The sequence below is a fragment of the Lissotriton helveticus genome, chromosome 9, assembly GCF_964261635.1.
Source record: "Lissotriton helveticus chromosome 9, aLisHel1.1, whole genome shotgun sequence".
Lineage (NCBI taxonomy): Eukaryota > Metazoa > Chordata > Amphibia > Caudata > Salamandridae > Lissotriton > Lissotriton helveticus.
The window spans coordinates 37,610,073-37,635,042 of record NC_136070.1 but is presented as its reverse complement, the minus strand read 5'-3'; the positions used below and the strand labels follow the sequence as shown (position 1 = coordinate 37,635,042).

At 40.8% G+C, this 24,970-nt stretch overlaps 1 long non-coding RNA gene across 4 annotated transcripts in view; it reads left to right on the top strand.

The window, feature by feature from the left end:
• Window positions 1-24,970, top strand: part of LOC144782605 (uncharacterized) — an 834,782-nt gene that overhangs the window by 717,681 nt on the left and 92,131 nt on the right. For 2 of the 4 annotated variants that reach the window (XR_013601170.1, XR_013601167.1), the window contains one exon: window positions 15,737-15,832. The exons of the other annotated variants lie outside the window; for them this stretch is intronic. This is a non-coding gene — a long non-coding RNA (uncharacterized LOC144782605). The remainder of the gene's footprint in view (window positions 1-15,736; window positions 15,833-24,970) is intronic. 4 annotated transcript variants of the gene reach the window in all.

Sequence of the window (24,970 nt, the reverse complement as noted above, 5' to 3'; positions counted from 1 at the left end):
ACTGCATGAATGCAGTGGCCCCAAATATGGGCTATTAAAGTGACTGGTGCTTTGTTGCTACTGCATAAATGCAGATTATATAAAGTGACTAATGCAGATTAATTTATACCAACGACCAGATATTATTACACAATGAAAGACTTGGTCCGCTTTGTCATGTGATGTAAACCTTTAAAGTGACAATATTTGAAAAACCCTTGAGCAAATGTCTAGAATATTTATTAAAAAATTCCAAATTCATGAATTCACAATGCATCATAAATATTTAGACCTATGTACAAACATATACATAAAATATATATATATGTAATTTGAAATAACCACCACATTGATTGTGTTCGTATATACACGTGTAAAATGTAAAAAAGGGAGAAAAAAAGAGATCATTCTTCCACGAAAAAACGATGAACAAAACTAAACCTAAATATATCAAATTTACATATTATATACAATTGTAAAAGGGAAATGTTTTCTATCCACGGTCCCCTGTCATATCAAAACACTAGTCAGAAAAGTTTCTGAGACAGTTTATCTTACCGTGTAGACCAAATTATTTGCTCAATGGGTTATTGATATTGACATTATATTACATCTTGGATCTAAGACCCAATAATACAGTAATCAAAAGTTACCCATATAAACTCCCATTATACAGACGTCACTTAAGGGGACTTTTATAGAGAATATATAACCAAAAACGTTTACAGAAAGTTGTGTAGGTCCTCAGTGGCATTAAGACCATATGGTTGTTTAGTATCTAGTGCCACTATGTACTGCGTTTCCAACTTCCTCAGTAACTTGTCCCTGTCACCACCCAGTCTTAGCAAGGGCACTGCATCAATGACATAATAACACAAACATGCCAGGTCCCTGGCATGTACTGAGTCAAAATGTCGTGCCACGGGGTAGGCCAAATCATGGTTCACTATCGCACGGAGATGCTGCAATATCCTCACATGCACCTGCGACCTCGTGCTACCCACATACCTCAGGCCGCAGGTGCAAGTCAAAACATATACAGCAAACTCCGTGCGACAGTTGAAATTGCCCTTTATTCCAATTCTGGTGCCCGAGAATGGATTGACATAGTGGGTGGTATTTTGTCTGAATTTACAGGCACGGCAGGAGCTGCATTTAAAAAAGCCCTTACGAAGGAGCCAGTCACTGCCACTGACTAGCTCTGGGCTGGGCTTAACTAACCTGCTGTGCATGCTGTAGGCTTTCTTAAAAGTGACAACAGGTCTGTCCGGGACTCTTGAATTCAAAACACCATCTGTTTTTTTAATGGGCCAATGCCTATTGATGATGGATTTGATTTGCCTTTGTTGGCGGCTGTAGGTAATAATTAACCTAGGTGGTTGATCAGAAGAAGCCGCCACTTGACACTTAGATGACAACAAAGATGTTCTAGACCTTTCCTGAGTTTTTGTAAGTGCCTTGGAAAGGGTAGTCTCACTATACCCTCTGGCCCGCAGACGTTCAATCATGGCTTTTGCGCCCTCTTCAACCTTTTCATCACTGTTGCAGATTCTCTTTAATCTCAACAATTCCCCCAACGGGATGCTTTCGATCACATGTCGGGGTGTCCACTGCTGGCATGCAATATGCTATTGCCAGCAGTGGATTTACGATATAGAGAAGTCCTGATATTGTTCTCAATGATATCAATTTGGACATCTAAAAATTGGGTTGATAGTCTGCTTATGTTAGAAGTGAAAAAAAGATTGCTGGTGTTTGTGTTTAAAGCCTCAACAAACTGTTGTGCACTTGAAATATCGCCGTGCCATATACAGAAAACGTCATCAATAAATCTCATCCAATATACCACATTGTTATAGCCAGGTGTTGCAACAAGATCCCGCTCCTCCCACCTGCCCACATGTAAACACGCGTAGCTGGGGGAGAAGCAGGATCCAATCGCAACACCCCTAATCTGCTTCCAAATGTCCCTGCCGTACATGAAGAAATTGTTATTCAGACACCAGTTTACTAAATTGCATAACATTTGATTATGTCCATAGTACTCACATGATCTTTGTCCTAAGTAGTGTTTAATGGCCTCAATACCTTTGCAATGTTCGATGCATGTATATAGGGACTCAATGTCCAATGTTATCATGCACCAGCTTGTTTGCCATTGTATAGTATTGAGTCTGGACAAAAAATCACCGGTGTCTTTTATGTAACTGGCAAGGCCCTGGACATAGTTCTGCAAAAAGAAATCAATGTAGCGGGAAACATTCTCACCCATACTTTTGATTGCAGAGATGATTGGTCTGCCTGGGGTGGGATGGCGCATCTTATGAACCTTTGGAATCAGGTATAGGTGAGGCATCACTGGATTTTCCACATGTAAAAATGTATATTCTTCAGATGATATTAGGTGTTCCCGTTTGTAAGATAATAACATCCGCTTCAAAGTGTCCCGAGCTCATTTGTACTCCAGGCCATTGCTGGAAACATAATTTTTATCGTTCAGTTGTCTTGAAGCCTCAATTTCATATTCTTTTCTTTGCCAAAGGACAATATTTCCTCCTTTATCCGAGGAATTAATCACTATGTCCTGATTTTTACTGAGTTTTGCCATCAATTTGTTGTACTCGATTGATAGATGATTCCTGCACTTGGCGCTTTTCTGTCTTTGTACACATTTATTTAATGTCTTTAGATCCTCCACCACGCATTCGTGAAATATATCCACTGCGTCTTTGGGCATGACTGGGACAAATTTACTTTTTGCTTTGAAGGGGCATTCCCCTGCTCCCCTTTGCTTAACATTGATAGCACAAAGCTGATCTTGGGTGTTTAGTATGTTGGTATCTTCATTGGCGCTAGGAGAAGAGCCAGATCCCAGGTCACAAAGTGTTAAAAGAGTTCTCGCATCACTTGCGCAGCCAGAGGAGACTCGCCAGGCTTGTCATTGCGCTCATTGCAATTCCCTTCATTGACATTTGATTTAATTGCAAAGAATTTTTTGAGCTTGAGTTTCCTGATGAAAAGAAATACATCCGCTCGTGTTCCTGTATAATTGAACGAACTCTCCGGGCAGTAATTAAGACCCAGAGACAACAGCTGTTGTTCCGCTGTAGTCAGAGTGAGGTTCGATAGATTCGTGATTGTGCTTGCCATATCTACTGGAAGCAGCAGTCCCGGTTCCGCCTAGGGACAGTCCAGGTCATTTTATGTATCAGAAGCATGGCATAAGTGCCATACTATATCTAGATTTATGGGTAGAGTATACCAAACAGTTGGAAGAAAAGTATAGATGGCCCGTATCGGGTACATGGGATGCCGAGTGCATCATGCGAGTAGAAGAGGCATTATGGAAAAAGAAAGCCAGACAGTCACAGAAAGATGCCATCGAGTTATGGCGCAAAGAAGCTCATAAAAGAACCGAAAAAGAAATCAGAAAGTCGGAATTAAGTAGAGAATCCTCAGAACGAGCACAAGAAAAAGAATTAATCGAGATAGGTGAACAAGTTAAAACCGAACAGTCAGACAGACAGAGGCATGCCCTCATTAAGGGTATGTATCCTCTTCTTGCCGAGGGCCTGCCAAAAGCGACCCCGGAGGCATCCAGTAACTTTCCGCCACCATTAGTTCCGACCAAGCTACGTCACAAACAGACCGCAGCTGATATTTTCATTTCGTCCTATTTGGACGACACAGTCCCAGAATATGCAAATCCTGTTCGCGCTCCGCCAGCCCCTGTAAATCAGGCACTTCCCGCTCCTCCAGACACCGGAGTACCTGTTACGGTCCCCCCGGTCCAGCCCGCCATACAAGTCCAGCCCGCATCTCAACTTCCTGCGGTGCAAAGACGAAAAGCATCAGTTGATGATTCTAGTTTAGGGGCCGCAGGAGGAGGTCCTCCTCAAACCCCGCCGCCACATAAGCGTTTAACGACAGCCGAATTACATATGCAAGCGTCACAACGTACGCCCAGACATCAGTCTGTTGCAGAAATAAGAAAATCCCTTGCCGAATGCTGCTATGACCCAGTCCCAGGCGAGGATGATATGGTTTTATATTCATTACGCGTAAGGAATGTGGCCGAGTATCTAGTCACCCTACCGGATATGAAAGAAGATCTAGACAGAATATATCGTTTCATTCGTACAGGGGAAGATCCAGAAAGTATTAGTGATGTCATGTCCCAAAGGAAAGCTGAGACCCAGCTCATGATATTAAAGTTTCTGATTAATTGTCTAATAAGAGAACAAGATTACCCGTCCAAAAATCAGGCCGAAATGAGAGCCCTGATGAAGTGGAGTAATAGTATAGCCGAGGGTAAGCACAAGACTATCAGTGCTATGGACAGTATGTACAAGAAAATTCGTAAAGAAATAATAAGGTTACACGATCAACGTAAAGCGGCACAAGTAAGCGAGAAAGAAAGTAACTCTGATACTGAAGAGGTAGAGGACGAGAATCCCGACAGAATAGCGTATGTAGGAAAATCCAGATTTCCAGATCGCCATTTACGCCTAGAACACAAGTCTACTTTCCATCATCCAGCACCAGAACAAGGTTCTCTAGAACAAGTATTTCAAGCTACCGATCACATTCTGAAATCACGAATCGGTTACAGTGAGTTGAGTACCATGCATGAACAAGAACTAGTCCGATCAGCAGTCCGATGGATTACTGATTCTACCACTTTTCCAGACGAAATAGTGGCACAAATGTTTCTGAAAATGCCCCCAGCCGAGCAACGACTGGCGGGTATGTATATGATTCAGCACCTCATTACATTGTATGAGGGTCAGCACTCTGATCCAGGCCCGTTACATGATATCCTGAACGAGTTACTCCAGTATAGATGGAAAGGTTTAGGTACCGATTTAATTAGTGTCATTCTAGAACAGCGTCACAAATATAGAACGTTTTTGAACCCGCATTTTGTTCATGTCTCACCCCCAGAAAGTAAACCATTTTACATGGAGAGACAGAATCCGTTACGAGAAGTCCACCCAGTTAGAGGAACGGGTGGCGAACTAGAACGAGTGTTTGTTTACACTCCGATTACAAAGATGGAACTCCTAGAGATGAAGAAATTAATTCCCTGTCATGATAAAGATCCAGCAGGGTTCCACCGAGAATTAAAAGACATGCTCCGTATGGGAGAATACACGTATCCAGATATAATTAAAATGTTAAAGGTTCTGCTGCCCGCAGGGGTGTATGAAAAGCTCAAGGAAAAAGAATGGGAGGTGGGAGAGAAAAAGATCGATTGGGCAGTTCTAGAAGCTGAAGATAAGGCACGAGTACCAGGTACCGGTCTTGGAGCGAAATGTAAAGAATTACCAGAATTATTAATACAAGTCTTACCCAGATTATTGACAACTAGAAAAGAAGACTGGGATGCAATCTCAGCCTGTAAACAGAAACAAGATGAAGACATTAGTGATTTTTATTCTAGATTTGAGAAATGTTTTAGCATCAACAGTGGCCTCAAGACAAGTAGTGAGTCATACCCTCATCTTTTTGTTACTAAATTAGTCGAGAATTCAAGTCCACAAATTAAAAATCGAGTTTTGAAAGTCGAAAGTACCTGGCAAGCTAATACCCCGTCCCAGATGTTACAGATGCTCCAATACCACCAGAATAGAATCAGGGAAGAGCAAGACCACGAAAGGAAGCGTATGAAAGACACGAAAATGAAAGTACTAGTTGCACAATCTGTTCCTCAAGACAGTCAGAAGAGGGGTCCAAATCAAGCCAGTCATCCTGCAGCTCCCGTTAAAGGGAACTGCAATTATTGTAAACAGCCAGGTCATTTTATAAACGAGTGTGCAGTTCTGAAACATAACATAGCTACCGGTAAGACTAAAGAAAGACCACGTCCGCCTAGACAAGAACAAGTTTCACAGACTCCTCAGCCACAGAATGCACCACAGACAGTTACAGCACCGCAGCCCATCGCTGCAACACAGCATGTTACACAGCAGATGTACCAGTATGCACAGTCTGAGTATCCAGAGTACCAGCAGTATTCATGAAACAGCCTAGAGAGGGAGGTAGGCTTGCCTCTCATCGAGATACCTGTAGATCAAGAAGGTCCCTATGTTCACAGTCAAGTACTAGGGAAAGATAGAAAGTTTTTGATTGATACAGGGGCAAGTAGGACCACAATTAGTCACGCCGAAGTTCCAGGGGCTCCGCTCTCAGGCTCAAGAAATGTTTCCCTTGGATTTTCAGGAAAACCTATCGTAAATGAAATATCAAAGCCAGTTACTCTAGAAGTAGGTCCATTGTCCCGTACTACTGATCTGTTACTTACTAAGTCATGTCCAGAAAACCTATTAGGCATTAAAACACTGAAAGAATTAGGTGCAGTTATATGCTGTTCCCCAGAGGGAATACGTCTGTTCCTACGTGACTTCAAGGGTCACTATGTATTACGAGATTTTGATCCCAGATTGTCTAATGTTCCGCAGCATTTATGGGCGCAAGGTCCAACTGATGTAGGTTACATGCAAATCACACCCCATCGTGTGACTCTCAAGCCAGGTGTAGTGTTACCACGAATCAGACAGTACAGATTGCCACCTGAGGCTGTAGCAGCCTTATCCAAAATTATTGACGAGCTCATCGCTCAAGGAGTAGTTGTAGAAACTGACTCCAATGTATGCAATTCTCCGATCATTCCAGTCATGAAACGTACTGATCCAAATGCACCCCCAGTATATCGATTAGTGATTGACCTACGAGAACTTAATAAATGTATTATTCCCCAGTATCCAGTAGTCCCAGATATCTCTTCCCTATTAACAGCCATTGATTCCGAAGCTTCATTTTTCACTGTCATAGACCTCAAGAATGCATTTTTCAGTGTCCCCATTCATCCAGACAGCCAGTTCCTTTTCGGATTTTGTTTAAATGGAAGGAGCTATATGTTCACACGAGCTCCTCAAGGTTTCACAGAAAGTCCTAGTATTTACAGTCAAGCACTCAAGAGACAACTAGACAACATTCACATGCCAACTGACACTGCCCTGCTCCAGTATGTCGATGATCTACTGATCACAGCCCGTTCTGAACGTGCTTGCGAGCGAGCATCCCTTACAGTCTTGTATTTCCTAGCCGAGATGGGGCACAAGGTGTCCCCTTCTAAGCTTCAATTCTGTGTCCAGCAAGTGGTCTACTTAGGACACTTACTGTCCAAGAGGGGTAGGCAGTTGACACCAGACCGTATCCAGTTAATAGCGAGTCTTCCTCAGCCCAAGACCCAGAAGGAGGTACGTGCTTTTATCGGCCTCACTTCTTATTGCCGACAATGGATTCCTCAGTATGCATTCCTAGCCAAGCCACTGATACAATTAACGACACAGGAGGCAGCCGTATCGACTATCCTCCCTTGGACATCTGAACATACACTCAGTTTCAATGAGTTAAAGAAAGCCCTATGTCAAGCTCCAGTTCTAGCTACACCAAACTACAGTAAGCCTTTTACACTTTTCGTCACAGAACGCGAAGGTACAGCATTATCTGTTCTCACACAAGATCAAGCAGGACAATACAAGCCATGTGCTTATTTTTCGAGCACATTAGATCCTGTAGCCCAGGCTCTGCCTGCGTGCCTCAAGTCAGTTGCAGCCACAGCACTAGCTATCAGACAAAGTGATTCCATAGTCTTAGGACACTCCCTGACAGTACAAGTTCCACACTCCGTGGAAGTTCTTTTAAACCGAACACAGACTCAGCACTTGACAATTGCACGTTTAACAGGTTATGAATTGACACTGTTCCAGCCACACATAGAAATCAGACGCTGCAACGTTTTAAATCCTGCTACATTGTTACCATCAGTTACTTCGAATTCTGCCACACATGACTGTGTGGAAGTAGTTAACATTACGACAAAGCCAAGACAAGATCTGACAGATATTCCGTTACCAGATCCCGACCTGACACTTTATGTGGATGGTTCATGTATGAGAACAAGTACAGGAGAACTAGTCGCCGCATATGCAGTGACTACCGACACCGAAGTTATTGAAACACACCGTATTGACACCCTGTCCGCTCAAGCAGCAGAGCTAGTTGCTCTGACACAAGCCTGCATACACGCTAAGAACCGGAAAGTTAATGTTTACACAGATTCACGCTACGCATTCGGAGTTGTACACGACTTTGGAGTGCTCTGGCAGGAGAGAGGTTTCATGACTTCTCATGGAACCAAGATTCAGCATGGTCTCCTTATTCAAGCTCTGTTAGATGCCATACATTTACCGACATCCATTGCTATCATGAAATGCAAAGCACATACGAAAGTTACTGACATTATTTCTCAAGGTAACAATCTAGCAGATCGCACAGCCAAGCTTACAGCACAGACTCCAGACATTCCAGTTAACATGACACACACTCCAGATCCGACTACATGCATGACAGTTAAGGACCCTACACAAGATGTCATAGATATCCAGTTACATGCTACTCCTGAAGAAATCAAGAAATGGTCCGAACAAGGAGGGGTCCAGACAGATCAAGGATGGTTAACGAAGGGTAGAGCCACATGGTTTCTCCCCGACTCTATGGTTCAAGTCATTATCAATACCGCACATAGTCCAGCACATTTAGGAGAAAAAGCTATGTTAGACAGTATCCAGAACATTTGGTTCAACAAGCATTTACAAGCTGCAGCCAAGCAGAAAGTCCGTACCTGTATGATATGTTGTCAGTTTAATCCAGGTAAAAGTGTCCCGGTGGAACAAGGGGGATTCCAGCCTCCTGACCACCCTTTTGAAGTCCTCCAGATGGATTATATTCAGATGGAGCGATGTCGAGGTTTCAAGTATGTCCTTGTAGTTGTATGCGCTTTGTCCAGGTGGACAGAAGCATATCCAGTCCCAGATTACACAGCTGCGACCACTGCCAAGCAGTTGGTTCGTGAGTTCTTCCCCCGTTATGGACTCCCTAGGGTCGTATATTCTGATAACGGCCAGCCATTCTCATCAGAGTTAATGAAACACGTTTCCCTATTGTTAGGGTACCAGTGGAAGTTCCATTGTGTACGCCATCCTGAAGCAGCCGGTCTCGTAGAGAGACATAACCAGACTCTGAAAATCCGCATCGCCAAAGTATGCAAAGAGAAAGGTGTGGACTGGCTAGTAGCTCTGCCAGTTGCCTTGTTCTATATGCGCATGGTCGCACATTCCAGATCAGGTCTGTCCCCGTATGAGGTCGTTTTCGGCCGCCCCCCTAACATGTGGGGTACTCCTAGACCCCGAAGTATTACCGATGTTTCAAGTAATATGCTGACAGATTACCTAGCTTCCTTGATGTCTGCCCTCAACTCTTGTCGTTCACAGGTTGCCGCCGCATTTCCAGACAATACCGAGGTGGCACCGCATGAAATCGTTCCAGGATCCATGGTCCTTGTCCGGAATTTTGACCGCTCAAGTCCGCTGGAGCCACGCTGGAAGGAGCCCCGACAGGTCCTCCTCGCCACCCGTACGGCCGTGAAGTTGGAGGGTCGCAAAGGCTGGGTGCACCTTTCGCACGTGAAGAAGTTTTATGGACTGAAACCCGTCTCAAAGAACATTTCCCAGGATTTGAAGGATTGCCAAAATATTGTTCTCAAGGACTGTCCCGCAAAAGACATTGCTACAAACCCTCCCCTGTTAGAGAAAACTCCGCAGCAGGAGTATAAGTTGAAACTCCGGTCTAGTAAAATAAGTCAGCCAGTTTGATTGTCTAAGTCCTCCCCTAGGTGAAACGGTTAGACTGTTTCTGACATGTATAAAATAGACCCCCATAGTGAGAGAGTTAGTCAAAACTCAATCCGATGTATCATTTTTCTATGTTTCATATTATTTCTCAGCATTATGATTTCCTGCACCAGTTATGCATTTTACCTGTGTTTCCCAGTTTCTCATGTAAATACGTCTTCTAATGCTACAGTAGAACACACGTTTAGTGATCTGCCTCCTCATGAACTCTCTTACCGCCTCGCTATGCGAAATAATTCTTTCATCCGCATGTTACATTATTCACACCAAACCAGCAATGCCACTAATTGTTGGGTGTGTGGTCGACTCCCCCCTTTCCAGACACCGAAGGGAGTTCTGCCACTCTTTCCTTATCCTTTTTCACATAATGGTTCGTGTGGAGCATGGTCCACGTTAACGTCATCCTCAACAGATATGTCTTTTCTTAACAGTACATGTTTTCCAGACAAGCAAGGTCTTCCCCACAGAACCGGGTTAGATCTAGAAAATGAAGTTTACAATTTAGGTAATTATTCTTCGAATTTCATGGTCCTGAATGTTCAGTCTGATTCCACTCCAGATTTACCTGCAATTTCAGTACTACCAGTCAAAGGCGAATTATGTGTCCGAAATAATGGTTCCGTACACGTAGGACATAGTGATTGTACTACTATTGTCAAGTATAGTGACAGTGGGAAATCTATCTTCAAAGCTTCACGTCATTCTTATTTTATTTGTGGTCAAACTGCATATGTTCGTCTGCCCCTCGATTGGGAGGGAACCTGTTACATTGCCTTCCTACTGCCACCAGTTTTCCTAGCCCCATCTGATTATCATAGAAACACACATCTAGTACACATTAGACATAGAAGGGAGTCCCCAATTGTCGATTATACTGAAACTGCTCTAGAACAGTATACAGATTTCAATAGAGGTTTCTTTTTCTTTATAGGACCTATCCAGAATAGTAAACTAATCCGCAGGTTAACCAGAACCCTTGAAGCTGTAGTAAATGAGACTGCCTCTGCTCTAGGTAACTTAACCGAAGAGCAATCTGCTATGAGATTTGTAGTTTTGCAAAATCGTCTCGTCCTTGACGTCATACTGGCCGATAGGGGCGGGGCCTGTAGAGTCATCGGATCTAGTTGCTGCATTTTCATTCCAAATAACGCGCCGTCTGTTTATTCAGCTATAACCAACTCCATAAAATTGCCCATCTGTTACACCAAGATCCAGGCACCTGGACATGGTCCGGTTGGTTCTGGAATATAATTTCCGCCTGGGGATGGAAAGTCTTGTCCTTTCTAGGTATTGCAGTAGCGATTATATTCAGCTGCTGCCTCTGTATACAATGTGGCCCTGCGCTTTGCGGCATTTGTGCTACCTCTTGTATTCCTAGTCCCAAGCCCCGTTCTAAATCCCGTTCCAAGAAAATTCGAGACGAGCAAATGATACTGTATGAAATGATAGATGGTATCATGAATATTGATGTTTCCTGATGAAACGTAGTGACAAGGAGGGAATGTGGAAAAGTAAATTTTGCCATGTTCTGTGTCCCTACGCGTCCTCCATCATATGTTATATGTGCATGATTAATATGCATATGTTATTCCCCATGTTTGATTAAAGACGCAATTACAGTTGTGTCCACCTCTAGTATGCCAGTTTCCAGTTCTCGTGAATACTACGAATATCAGGCCTATGTAAAGCTACGTTGCCACGTTTCTCAGTGTGCACGTTATTCCATTGTAAAGTCCCCGTTTCTAGGTCTCAAAAGGGCCCGGACACCAGATTCAGCTCCTGTCTCCTGTCTCCTGAAGCCCCGCGGAGGAGTGATACAACCCCCACCTGTATCCTCGACCCTTCACCTACTGCCTGCCTCGCAGTGCCCGGTTCAGCTTGGCCCTGCCCCTGAGTCTGCCAAGAGTATGTTATGATTCCAGATTATCAGTTCAGTCCTCTTCCTCTGCATTCCTAAAGCTACTGAACTGCATCAATAGGTTCCGTCATTGTCTAGCCTTTACGGCCCCATGTTAGAGAAATACTGTATTAATGGTCATTTAATATTCTTCATCACGCACTACATGTAGAATAATGCATGGTCCAGTCTTAGTGTCTGTTAGCCTTTCCCCTCCTGACTTCTAGTTTATATCAACATGTTCCCTAAACATCAGATACTAGATACTGCTTAGGTACATGTCGCCCTGACTCTCCAGACTTCAGTCTCTGCTCCTAGCACAGAGTTCGAAGCCCCCAGCTTCTCCTAGTGATACGTCATTGCCAGTTTGCGCGCACCATCAGGTTAGAGGTCCCGGCTCCTTAGGTAGCCCCCTCCATGGTTTCCGCCCCATTCATGACATATTCTGTTACGTTTGCATCACATGTCTATGTATACGCCCTGTTACACCTACTTTCACCCTTATCTTTCGCGACTGCTACTCGTCACGCCTATTGCTCCACCCACTGCTACGCCTATTGCAATGTAATGTTATGTGTTTGCGTTATGTATATATGCTCATGTACTGTTATTAAAAGTTACGCCGTCATTCCCGATCCTGTCCCCGGCAGCTGCCATCCTATTCCTGTGCAGGTGGTCCTGTTCCTGTCCTTATGCTGTATTAAACCTGCCAAACTCCTACTACCTCGAATCTTGACTCTTATTTATTGAGCTATCTGTTATTCATTTATTCATTCAAAAATAGGGTATTATTTATTTATTTACCACACTTCGACAGTCACTTGTCCTAGAGGGATAATTGTTTTATTTTTGGAATACACTGAGTTATTAATGTTCCTTTCAGCTGCAAAGTTGAGAAAGCAGATGTTATGGTCTGATTATGTTATGGTCTGTGTGAGAAGTTGGCCTGATATATGATGCTCACTAGTTCTAGTGATCACCTTGTATCAGTCCAAACAACCCTTATGGTGATTGGTTGTAAGTCAACCTTATAGACCAGCTATCCTAATGGTAGCATGGACAAAGCAGTCTTAGGCTAAACTCTTTTGGCATGTGAAGCCAGCTGTTTTACCACAATATAACCCCTTGAATACCAGAAGAAAGGACACCACACAGGTTGTTATGAAAATAAACAGTATATTTATTAATAACAACACCTCTGAACTCTTTATGAGGTCAGAGGGCTAAGCACATGACAATCTCTTACGAAAAATACGACAAGTTGCACAAAATTACAATGGTTCCCTAAAGGCACGACAAACCATATACTAAGTAAATGGAATGTGAAAGTCGATAAAAAGAATGGAGCTGTCCAGAGGTTGGATGTTCGCTAGGACTACGCTATCTTCACCTTAGGTAAGTAATAGGAGGCCCACGGGACGCGTGTGCAGAGTGTGAACTCACACGCGAGATGCGTAACAACGTCTATGGACAGTATAGTTCAAGTTAAAGGTGAGTACAGACAATCCTGACTAGTTAGGACTAAAACGGCTGTGGAACTGGACACTAGGACAGTTAAACTACCCTTGAGAACCAAAATGCTCTTGTTACCTCACCCACGGGCTGCGGGTGCATAGGTGTCAAAGTGTGTCAGGTTCTCGTGTTGAAGTCTATGGAGCCTGGAAGAAAAGATGCTGCAGGCGACCAGGAGGAAGATGTCCGGTGCGATCCAAGGGTGGATCGGTGAAGAAGAGGACCTGAAAGCAGAGGGGACAGTGTTCAAAGTCACTAGCCAGTGACCGGTGTGGAACCAGGAAGGAACCAGATGCTGTTGTCGCGATCAGGTGAAGAGTGGACGCTTGACTCTGCAGCCACGTGGACCAGACGGTGTCTTCGACAACCAGGATGGAGGCACGAGCTGTCCCACGCAGGCTCTCGCTGTCGGCGGTGTCGGATCTGGAGTTGGAGTCAACAGGCCTTGGCAAAGGCAACCCACGCGGTAAGTGAAAAAGGCGTCTGGTGCGGACTAGGAGAGTCCGGAATGCACCTCTTTTGGAAGGGAGCAAGGGCCAGTCTGGAGCAACCAGACCAGCAGTGAAGATTTAAAGGTTCGTCGTCTAGGAGGCCACTAGCCAGCCGGCAAGTGACCAGACAACGCGTCAAGCAGCAAACAAGCAGAAGGGCCCCACGCAGATCTCGTGGAAGCTGGAGGGCTGATCTTCGGTGCAGGGGCTGCTCGGGGCTGGGGCTTCTCAATCCCCAAAGCACTTGGTCGAGTTTACCTCGGGAGTCGTGCTGGAAGCGAAGTGCAGTTTCTTTCAAGATGGCCGGTCCCACGTGTCTCGTCTCACCCACGGGTCTCAGCTTTGCTGTAGAGGTGAGTTGAGGTCGGAGAGGTCTGGGAATCCGGGTCTCGTCGGGCTCTGAAGTCTGTATCCTCGAGGGAAGATGACAAAGTGAAGCCGCTGGACGATTGATGGTGCCTGCAGTTGCAGGGTGGACACTCCTTGCCCACAAGGGAGATTCTTCAGTCTTCTGTGGAGCAGAACGTCGAAGTCCGGAGTTTCTTCTTGTAGAATTGTTAAGGATAATCTAATTTGGAATGGGACCAGCTCCTACCTTTATTCTCCTAAGGGGGCTGCACTACTGACTAGGTCCTTCCCCTGAGTCGGACCAGGAAGGGGGGTGGTTACACCCCCTATCCTTTGTCCGGTTGACCGCCAGAGCTGGGGCTGGAGTGCCCCAGCAACTGGTTTGAACCGGTGTATGCACAGGGCACCTTGTGTGCCCCAGGCTTGTCTCATTCCTTTCAGGCCTCCCAACCTCAATACACAAAACCCTGTCTGGGGTGGTGCTAGCACCTCCCAAGGCAGGAAACCCTTTGTCCAGGCCTCCCTCGCTGGAAGGACTCCCAGCAGCAGGAGGTCAGACTTGTGTCTGTGGTGGCAGCATCCATTTTGTGATGCCAAGGCTCGAGTTAACTTTAACCGGGGTTTACAGTTACATACATGTCGTGTCCCTCTAGAAGGGTGGAATGCTACCCCCGTCGCCAGAATTGGCGAGGGGGTAGTATTCCAATTCGTATGACACCTTACTCGACATATTTTGATTTTGTTATACCAGAGTTAGCATTTAACCGCGAGGTTGATAATGCACTTAAGAGTATATGGTATAGCGTTATCATGGAAACAGCTAAAGGACTTGGTTCCGAAAGCTGTAGACAGGCTCAGCTCATGCTAGAGCACCATCTCACATAATTCCAAGCACTCTGCCTTCAGGATTGATAAGGCCTGCCATAGGAGTGATTGATAGGAGGATATGTGTCCATTTTTAGGGTTAGATATAGGTACACTATATCTATAGCAAAGGGTGATTACACCATCTTGCCCCAGCTGTCTTGCAGCCAGTTGAGTCAGTTTTAGATGGCCAGCCAGGGGTGGCATAATACATGCTTCAGCCCCTGGTAGGCCCTGGGTACACCTATGCCCTGGATACCTAAGGTATACTGTACAGGGACTGATAAGGTGGCCCAGTACCAATTGGTAAATGCACCTAAAGTACATGGTTGTCAATTTAGAGAGAGAACAGCTAGGCTGTGGGTCTGATTAGCAGGCCCACAGCCAGGGAAAGTCGTAAACCAGTGAAGCAAAAAGCAAAAATCTGGGGTGACCATAGGATTGCAGACCCCACTCTCCTACAGTCTGGTCAGAAAGTTTTCTTCTCTCAAGATGTGGCCTGCGCTACTGGTGCCCGCTGCAAGGATTTTCTTTATCTCGCCCGGCACTTCATTTCACTAATGCCAGATAGGGCCTAGTCCATCTTCTTTTTTAAAGTCACGTACAAAGAGAGGTCCGACGTTTTTTTATTCGTCCTGATGATCTAAAACGATGTATTTCTCGTCACAAAGGAGATGTAATGGAATTTGGAGGGCCATGAGTAACATTGTTGTTTCTGCTTTGCATTGTGATCTCTGAGTTCATCTGTTTTATTCCATCATTTTGAAGAGTTTTGTCTTCTTTTTGGGTTGTAGTCTGTTGTTGCCGTTTACTCTAGTTCATTGTGGCTCTTTTCCCCTCTTTTGAGGTCATTTTGTATTACTGTTTTATTTTGTCTTTTTCTACAGATGTTCTCTCCTCCTGTATGACCCCATCCCCCAGACGCTTCCCCCTTCCTGCCTTTTCACCACATTCCTAATGTTCCTGGTTCATCCTCATGTTTGGTAAGTGTTTGAGAATGTTATAATGCACCCTTTGTTGATGTTGCTTACCTGTTTTAAGTCTATCAATTTATATCTAATATATTGGTGGTCTCCCCGTGGTGTTGTGCTATTTCATAGTAGGCTCCTTGTTTTCATATATACTTTTATTATTGGTTCCGGTTGTTCTCGGTTTTCTTCCTGGCTCTGCCATCTGTTTTCCTTTTGCAGTTTCCCGCTCCCCGTGTCATTTTTCTTAATCTGGATACATCTCTCATCTTTCTTGACTGAAGTCCCTCGACTTCTTGTCAACCTTTCTTTGTCTATTATTTTCTTCCTCCTCTATCCTTTCTGTCTTTTCTCTCTTCTCTCTGTTTTTTCCATTTCTTTCTATTTTCTCTCCTTTGACCTTAGTTCATGCATTTTCCCTACTTCATTTTCTTTTCCTTCTCTATGTAACCCTTACTCACCATCCTTTTCATATCTTTCTTTATTACTATCTGTTTTCAGTTCAACTTTATAACCTTGTAGTCTTTGATAGCTGTCATATTGGTTGTAAAACCCTTTTGCATCTGGTAATGCTCTTGTTATTGATAATCTTTACAGTACCTATGTAATTGATTATTGTCTTTTCCCCATTGCGATGACTGCTAATGTCCAAATTATTTCATGGAATGTAAAAGGTTTACGTAATCCTGTTTAGAAGCAACAAGTACTTACGCATCTTTCCAAACTACAATGAAAACTTGCAATGTTACAGGAAACACACCTTAATGACAATGATATTAACTCCCTTAAAAACAATGGGTTGGTGATGTTTATGGTTCCCCATCTAGAGATAGGAGGAATGGAGTGATGATACTGTTTCATAAATCCCTTTCCCTTACTGTAGAAAGTGAGGAATGGGATGCTGACGGACGTTGGCTCCTTCTTCACACTCTCATTATTGGTGCGTGTATTTCTCTCCTTAATATTTACGGTCCCACAGGTATCGACTCCCAATTCTGGCACTCCATGTCACACACTCTTCATTCATGCTCTGACTCTAATCCCATTGTGGGTGGTTATTGTAATCAGGTCATGGATCCATTTATTGATAGGAAATCCTCTTCCAGGTACGTTCCTAATAAAATGCAAAACACCTTTGCTAACACTAAACACTGTAGAGGGTTGGTGGATGCATGGAGAGTATTTAATCCTGATTGTTTAGAATTTACTTTCTTTTCCCCGACTCATAAGTCCACATCTAGAATTGATCATAATTTTTTGAGCCCACATCTTCCTCCCAACTTTTCACATGCTGAGATTGCTTCCATTTTGATTTCCGATCACACTCCTGTCCTCTAAATCCAGCTGATGGCGATTTAATAACTATCTTCTTAAAGACCCCTTGTTTATCGGACGCTTTAAAGACTATATTTCAGAATTTTTTCTCCTTCACGCTAGTCCAGATATGCCTTTTCATACCACATGGGATGCCTTTAAGGCGACAGCCAGAGGATTGATCACGTAGCTAGTAGAAAGAAACAATATCGTAAGGAGTCTGCTCCTATGTTATCTTCCATTAAGAAATTGGAACATGCATATTTTTCATCTAACAATGTCGACACGCTTAAGAATTTGGTCCAGGCAAAACTAGCTTTTAATAGGAAATCTATGTAGGAAGCTTCTGGAACATTATTAAAAATTAACTCAAAATTTTATGGTGGCCATAATAGAGCGGGTAATTGCTGGCAAACTACTTGAAGATTAAGTCTCAAAGGTCCAGAATTGTCAAGATTACTGATGACTGTGGTATTCATTGCTTCAAGGATGAAGAAACACAAAAATGTTTTACAGATTTCTATAAGACCTTATACACCCCTGAATCCTCTCCTTCTGATGCCGCCTTGGATTCATATTTCGATTCATTACCTCCTTGCTCTTCACTACTTCCACATTGTTCTATTTTGGATGCTGATATGTCCCTTTGTGAGATCAAAACCGCCTTATCTAAGTTACCCAATGATAAGGCTCCTGGCCCGGATGGCCTCACTGCTGAATTTTATTCTTGTTTTTCTCATATCCTTTTGCCTCATCTTTTATCTTTTTTTCAACATTTTGTATCCTGCAATGAGGTTCGAGGTTCTTTTTTGGAAGCTATGATTTGTTTAATTCCTAAAAAAAGATAAGGATCCTTCCTTTTGTCCTAATTATCACCCCATTTCATTGATTAATCTAGGTTGTAAAATGTTTGCCAAGGTACTAGCCCTTTGTGTTAATTAAGTACTCCCAGAGTTGATAAGTCCTGAGCAGACGGGGTTTATTAAGGGGAGGACTATAGCTGATAAGTCCAGAACTTTTCTTAATATTATTCATTTAGCATCTAAGAGCTCTTCCCCTCTCGCTGCCATAACACTTGACGCAGAGAAAGCTTTTGATCGCGTTCATTGGCTTTATATGATGTGCACTCTCAAGTGGCATGGTTTTGGACCTTCTATTTTATCTCTGATTAGTTTGCTATATTCTTCTCCTACTACATCGGTGTTTGCTAAAGGTTCTTAATCATCTTTTTTTCCTTTACAACAGGGTACCCATCAAGGATGTCCTCTTTCTCCTTTGCTTTTTATTTGTTCCCTTGAGCCTTTTCTACATTCTTTGCACCATTCACCTTTCTTCCGGGGCTTCAAGCACAAGGCAATTGAAATTAAATATTCAACCTATGCAGACTATATTATGTTATATATTTCGGATCCATCTATTTCTTTGCCCGCATTCTCAGACCTTCTTTCTTCTTATGCCGGTTACAAATTACATTTTTCCAAATCTGAAGTTCTTTCATTAAATAAATTCTGTTTAAGGAGCTTGTTTGAAGGGTTTGATCTTAAGTGTGTTCCACTTAAGATCAAACCCTTCAAACATGCTCCTTAAACAGTAGTATTTGGGGATTAAATATTCCTCTTCTATTGCAAAAACGATTCAGCTTAATTTAGAGGAGGTTCTTTTAAAAGTAAACAATATGACAACCAAATGATCTCCCCTTTTCCTGTCTTGGTGGGGTAGATTGGATGCAATCAAAATGATGTTGCTTCCTGTAATTAATTTTTATTTGTCCATGTTACCAGTAAGACTTCCCTTAAAAAAATGTAAAAACCTTAATGGGGTTTTGAGTAAATTTCCCTGGATTGGTCAGAAGACTCGAATTTGTTTGGCCCACTTATCCGCCCCTAAAGATTGGGGTGATGTTCACTTCCCCAATTTTCGACAATATCATTCTTCCTTATTAATTCATCCTGTGTTACCATATTTATCTTCCTCTGAAGGGATTTCTAGTTCAGTTTGGCACAGATTGAGGAATCTCTGATCCATCCTTTTTCTTTTTCCTTGTTGGCTAGTTTTCCTTGTTCTTTTAATTACCCGACGATTTCAAACTTTATTTCTACCTTTCACCGAGTTACGTGCAGATCCTGTTCTCCTCTACAAATATTTTTAGACTCATCTCTGTGGCATAACAAATTCATTAAATTATCAAATTGTATAATGTTTCTGAAACAATGGGCCACTAAAGGGGTTTTCCTTGTTAAACATTCAATAAAGGATTCTCTTTTTCTCACCCACCAGGAGGTATAGTCTAAGTTTGATCTACCAGTTTCATCACTACTTAGATAGGAGTCTTTGAGAGTGCTCTTAATCAATCGGTTCTCTCTCCTTTCTGGATCTCCTCCATCTTCTTCGGACTCCTTGTTTGAACCTTTATCTACTTCTCCCTCTTCTCGGGCCTCTCACATTTATAAGTATCTTCATTTTTCCTCTCTTGATCATCCCAAGACAAAAGTTGAACTTCTATGGGAATCTGATTTGCAGCGTATCCTCTCCGTTCACACATTGAACTCTATATGGCCACGCATACACCACGCCTCCTGCAATGCTAGCACCACTCAAACCTTTTATTATTTTTATCAAGGATTGTTTTATACTCAATTATCACTTTCCAAGTATAGTGTAGAATTATCCCCGAATTGTTGGTCATGTCAACACAACCCTGGCTCCATAATGCAATCCTTTTTTTCTGTCCCAACATTTCCAGCTTTTGGATTAAATTATGTGAATCTATTTCCTCCATTTTTTCTACTAATTTTCCTTTTGATATATATTCCATAATCCTTGGAAGTAACTGTTTATATGGATTGGTTCTCGCAAGGTTGGTATCTTTGTGGATTTGTTAATTGCTATTGCTTTCCAGCTAATAACCTCTAATTGGAAAGATGCCTCTAAGGTCTCCTGTTCTGCCTGGTGGAACCTTCTTTGTTACCATCACAGACTGGATAGAGCTTCTGTCAGCACGTCTCAGCAAATGATTTGAAAGGAAGATTTTTGATCTCCACTCACTAACTATCCTCATCTGCACTCCGCAATAAGGACTTTTCTTTTGTTTATCAACCACCATGAATATCTTCTTTCTTTCTTTTGCTTCTGTAGCTTTTATTAGTCAAGGTTTGGTATTTCTCAGACAAATGATATAATGATGTATTTTGGTAATCTTATATATGATATTAGATAAGGATATCACTCAGTTTCTTTTCCTTCCTTCCTTATTTTCCCTCTTTCTCCCCCCTCTTTTCCTTTTTCTTTTTCTTTCTTTCTTTCTTTTTCTTTTCTTTCTTTCTTTCTCCTGTTTCTCCCTCTTTTGAAAAATGTAAAATGCTATTGCGTTTCAAGGTACAACTTTTCATTATTGCTTTCATATTTTGGGTTATTGTGTATCATTGGTAGCTATCTTGTAATGTGTATTCCTTTATAATTTATATTCTGTTTCGATATCTTTTTGCTCTTTTGTCTTGCTAATTTTGTATAATGTAGTACTATGTTTCTATTTGCTTCAATATAGCTCTTTAAACTAAAAGATTAAATAAAACGAAGGTTACAGGGACGTTAAAGTTAGGGTCAGATTTTACACACACAAAACTATAAACATTCAGCAGTTATAGTTACCTGAGATAACTGTAACTTACTCTCCCACAATGCACTGCTTGTGACCTCACATATTACGTCACTTATGACATGGTCAGTGACATCACTGATGACATCATCGAGGGAGTGTAAGTGTTTCATAAAAGTTTTAGAGACTTAATGAAACATATTAAGCTACTGCATAAGTTACATTTCTATTCTTTCTGATACTATCTCTAACATATGGCATCTGATCTATAACTCCTTTTTTAAAGCAGGTGTACTATTTAACAGTGAACTAGCCTCTACACTGACATATGTTGCCTGCTGATGCATGTGTAAAGTAGTGCTTTGTTACAGACTAAGATGTTAATTGAGACTTCCCTCCACAGTGATGGTTTAGTATAGGAGTGTTTTACAGCATACTGACCAGTTTCCTTAAACCTCTCTCCTTTGTGATGAATGAAAACAGATTACAATAGATTCATCTGTTTACTGAGAACTTTCTCTAGGGTTATGGCTCAATGGAGTAGACATTTACAATAGACAGACCTCTCTGCTCACACCTTTCTCAAGGATGAAGAATAATTTTACTAGTGGTTTGTGACACAGTAACCTGTCCGGTAAGATCTCTCTACTGATTGTATGCTGTAGTGGTTTGTGTAAATCAGACATTTGCATTAAAACCTCTTTCCAGGTTCAAGAATGGTGTTTTGATGGTTTGCAATACACTAGCCTATACAGATATACATGTTACTTTGGTCCTTAGTGTTTAAAGCAGTGATTCAGAAGAGACAGGACTATGCATTGAGAACTGCCTCTTATGTGATGAGTGAGAATACTAGTTGATAAGGTTACAGCTAGCTCTGTGCTGTACTTCTCTCATTTATGTCATCTTCTAACTTTAAAAAATGTAAATGGTATTTTATTAAGTATATTGAAGTTAACTTTGCTGGATGATATCATCAGTGATGCCATTTGAGATGTCATGAGTGATGTCACTGACTATGTCGTGAGTAATGTAATATAGCAGTGCATTGCGTGGCGTAAATTATAGTTAGCTCAGGTATCTACAACTGCAGAATTTCTATGGTAACATCTCTGTAACCTTTGTTTTTTTACAGTGAATTTCTAAGGTTTTTTTAATTGTATTTCCTAACTATAACGTCCCTGTAACCTTTATTTTTTTTATCAGAGAATTCCTACACTTTATAAATGCTATTTATTAACTGTAACGTTTCTGTAACCTTTGTTTTTTTAGTGAATTTGTTTGTTTTTAATATAAATTGTACTACGATTTGAACCATAAGTTCAATTCAGTAATATACATTTTTATAAGTTTATTAATACATTTTATAAACACATTAAACAATTTAAAACTAAAAAAAATAAACATAACATAACTTCTTTCAATTTTTACAAATACAAACACTGTTTTCAATTTGTTTTCTGGATCCGCAGATCCACTGCAATGCCGCCACAGATCTGGCCACACATCCACATAAAATAAACAGACTCTAAATCACTTATTTCAATGTCATATTTCTGGTAGGTAGCCAAAATATCGAAATTAAAATATCGATATACAATATTATCGATGTTTTAATTTCGATGGTATAGAATATCGATGTGCAATAATATCGATGGACAGAATATCGATTTTAAGGTATCTATGTTATTAATATCGAAATTTTGTTTAGTGTTATGTATTTTATTATGTATTTTATATGTTTGTTAAACATGTTTTTTAATGTATGTTTAGAAATTGGTAATTTTGTTTACATTTTCCGTTTTAGTATCAGAGCGGGTTTGTGGGTTTATAGGGGAATAGGGTGGGAAGTAATTTAATTATAATTAATTAATTATGTTTTTTAAACATTTTTGAATAATAATTAATTGTTAATTAATAATTAATTGCTAATTAATTATTATTAATTAGTTAATTAAATTAATTAGAGTTAATGTAGTAATATTTTTTTATTTTTTGTTATTGTTAATTAACAATGAATTGGTAATTCATTATTAAGTGAGTAAATGATAATTACATTTATTATGTGATTTATTTATGTGTAGTGGGTTGTGTGTTTATAGGGGAATAGGGTGTGAAATAATTAAATTAAATTAATTAAACATGTTTGTATTTATTTATTGGTATGTATTATTAATTAATTGTTGATTAATTAATTGGCCATTAGTTTTTTTAAATTAATTTATAATATTAATTATAAATAATTTATTAATACATATTGTTTATTCTTGTAAATTTCTTGTCAATTAATTATTAATTGGTCATTAATTATTAATTGGTAATTAATATTTGTCAATTAGTTAATTTATAATTACATCAATTTAATAATATTAATTGTTTTTAATTGATTAATTGATATTTAGAATAATTGTGTTTTTTTGTATGTGTAGTGTGTTGTGTGTTAAAGGGAGAGTAGCGTGGGAAGTATTTTTTTGTTATTTTAGTAAATATTAATTATAAATATTTAGTATTTAGTAATATATTTTTGTAAATAAAATATTACATCTTTTTTTCTTTAAAAAAGATATTTAATTGATAAGTATGTTAATATAACGCCTACGCTATCCTGCGCTTTCGCTACTATTGCACCCTCTGGAGTGAGAATAGTAATTTTTACCCCTACGCTATCCAATGCTTTCCCTACTGTTGCACCCTCTGGAGTGGGAATAGTCATTTTTACCCTTACGCTATCCAACGCTTTCCCTACTGTTGCACTCTCTGGAGTGGGAATAGTATTTTTTACCCCCATGCTATCCAATGCTTTCCCTACTGTTGCACCCTTTGGAGTGGGAATAGTAATGTTTACCTCTACGCTATCCAACGCTTTCCCTACTGTTGCACCCTCTGGAGTCGGAATAGTAATTTTTACCCCTACGCTATCCAACGCTTTCCCTACTGTTGCACCCTTTGGAGTGGGAATAGTAATTTTTACCCCTACGCTATCCAAGGCTTTCCCTACTGTTGCACCCTCTGAAGTTGAAATAGTAATTTTAAGCTCTACGCTATCCAACGCTTTCTCTACTGATGCAATATGTGGAGTAAGTATATATATTAATTTATATGTAGAGTTTTTAATTTATTTTAAATGTATATGTATTAGTTATTCTTTTTTAAATATGTTTTAATGTTTATATCTATAATTTGTTGTTAAATTATATGTATTTTTTAATTATTTTTACATTATTATTAATACATTTAAAAAAACGATTTTTTTTACTTCAATATTTTTGTACTACGATATTTTTGTACTTACCTTTATGTAGATAGAACTTCGATATTTTTGATATCGATATTTTTGCTTCGAGATTTTTGTATGTCTATATTCTGTCTGTCGATATTATGTCATAGATCCCATATTTCTCTCCATTATGTAATTCTCTTTCCATCAAAAGGAGAGAGTATCAAAGTTATGATCTCTTCTACTGAAGATACAAAAGAATGTACAGAACAAGACGAAGAAGAACACTCACTACTTCCCTAAAAGTTTCCAAACCAATATATGTAGCAATAACTATCAAGAAATACTTTGGAGAAGTGTTCACACAGCACAGCATCTGTTTCGAAACACCTGAAAACCATACATGCAAGGACTTATCAGAGGATGATAAGAGAGACTGAAGGTGGTGTATCATTATCAGCCTTTGCACCATCTATTGGACCCTCACCATGTGATCAGATACTTACCATTCTAGTGGTTTCATCAAAACTGCAAGACATGGTGACTCATTGTACGAAACGTCACATCAGTGTAACTAAATATATCATCTGCTGCCCACTTTATGGATGCTGTCAATGACGCGAAATTCCTCTTTTTTTTGCCTCATCCTTCCATCTTTTATGGCTCTTTAAACACAAGTAGATATCTGAAAAGCAAATACAGGATACATTTAACTTCAGATTATATACTATTAGATTTCATACCATAAGCAAGTCAATAGCTGCATAAGTTTATATTAGTGTGTAACAGGCTGTGTAACTGTCTGAGGATAGGTGTCTAAATGGGTATGTAAGTGGCTGTAAGGATTGGTAACTGGCTGTGTTTGTGGGTGTTTGGATAAGTAACGGTGTGTGCCAGTGGCTCTATTAGTTGTGATTACATAAGCGCTGTGTGAGTATGTGAATGTATATGTAAGGGCCTCTGTCGCTGTCTGACTAGGTGTGTTAGTGGCTGTATGGTTTTGTAAATAGGTTTGTGAATGACTGTA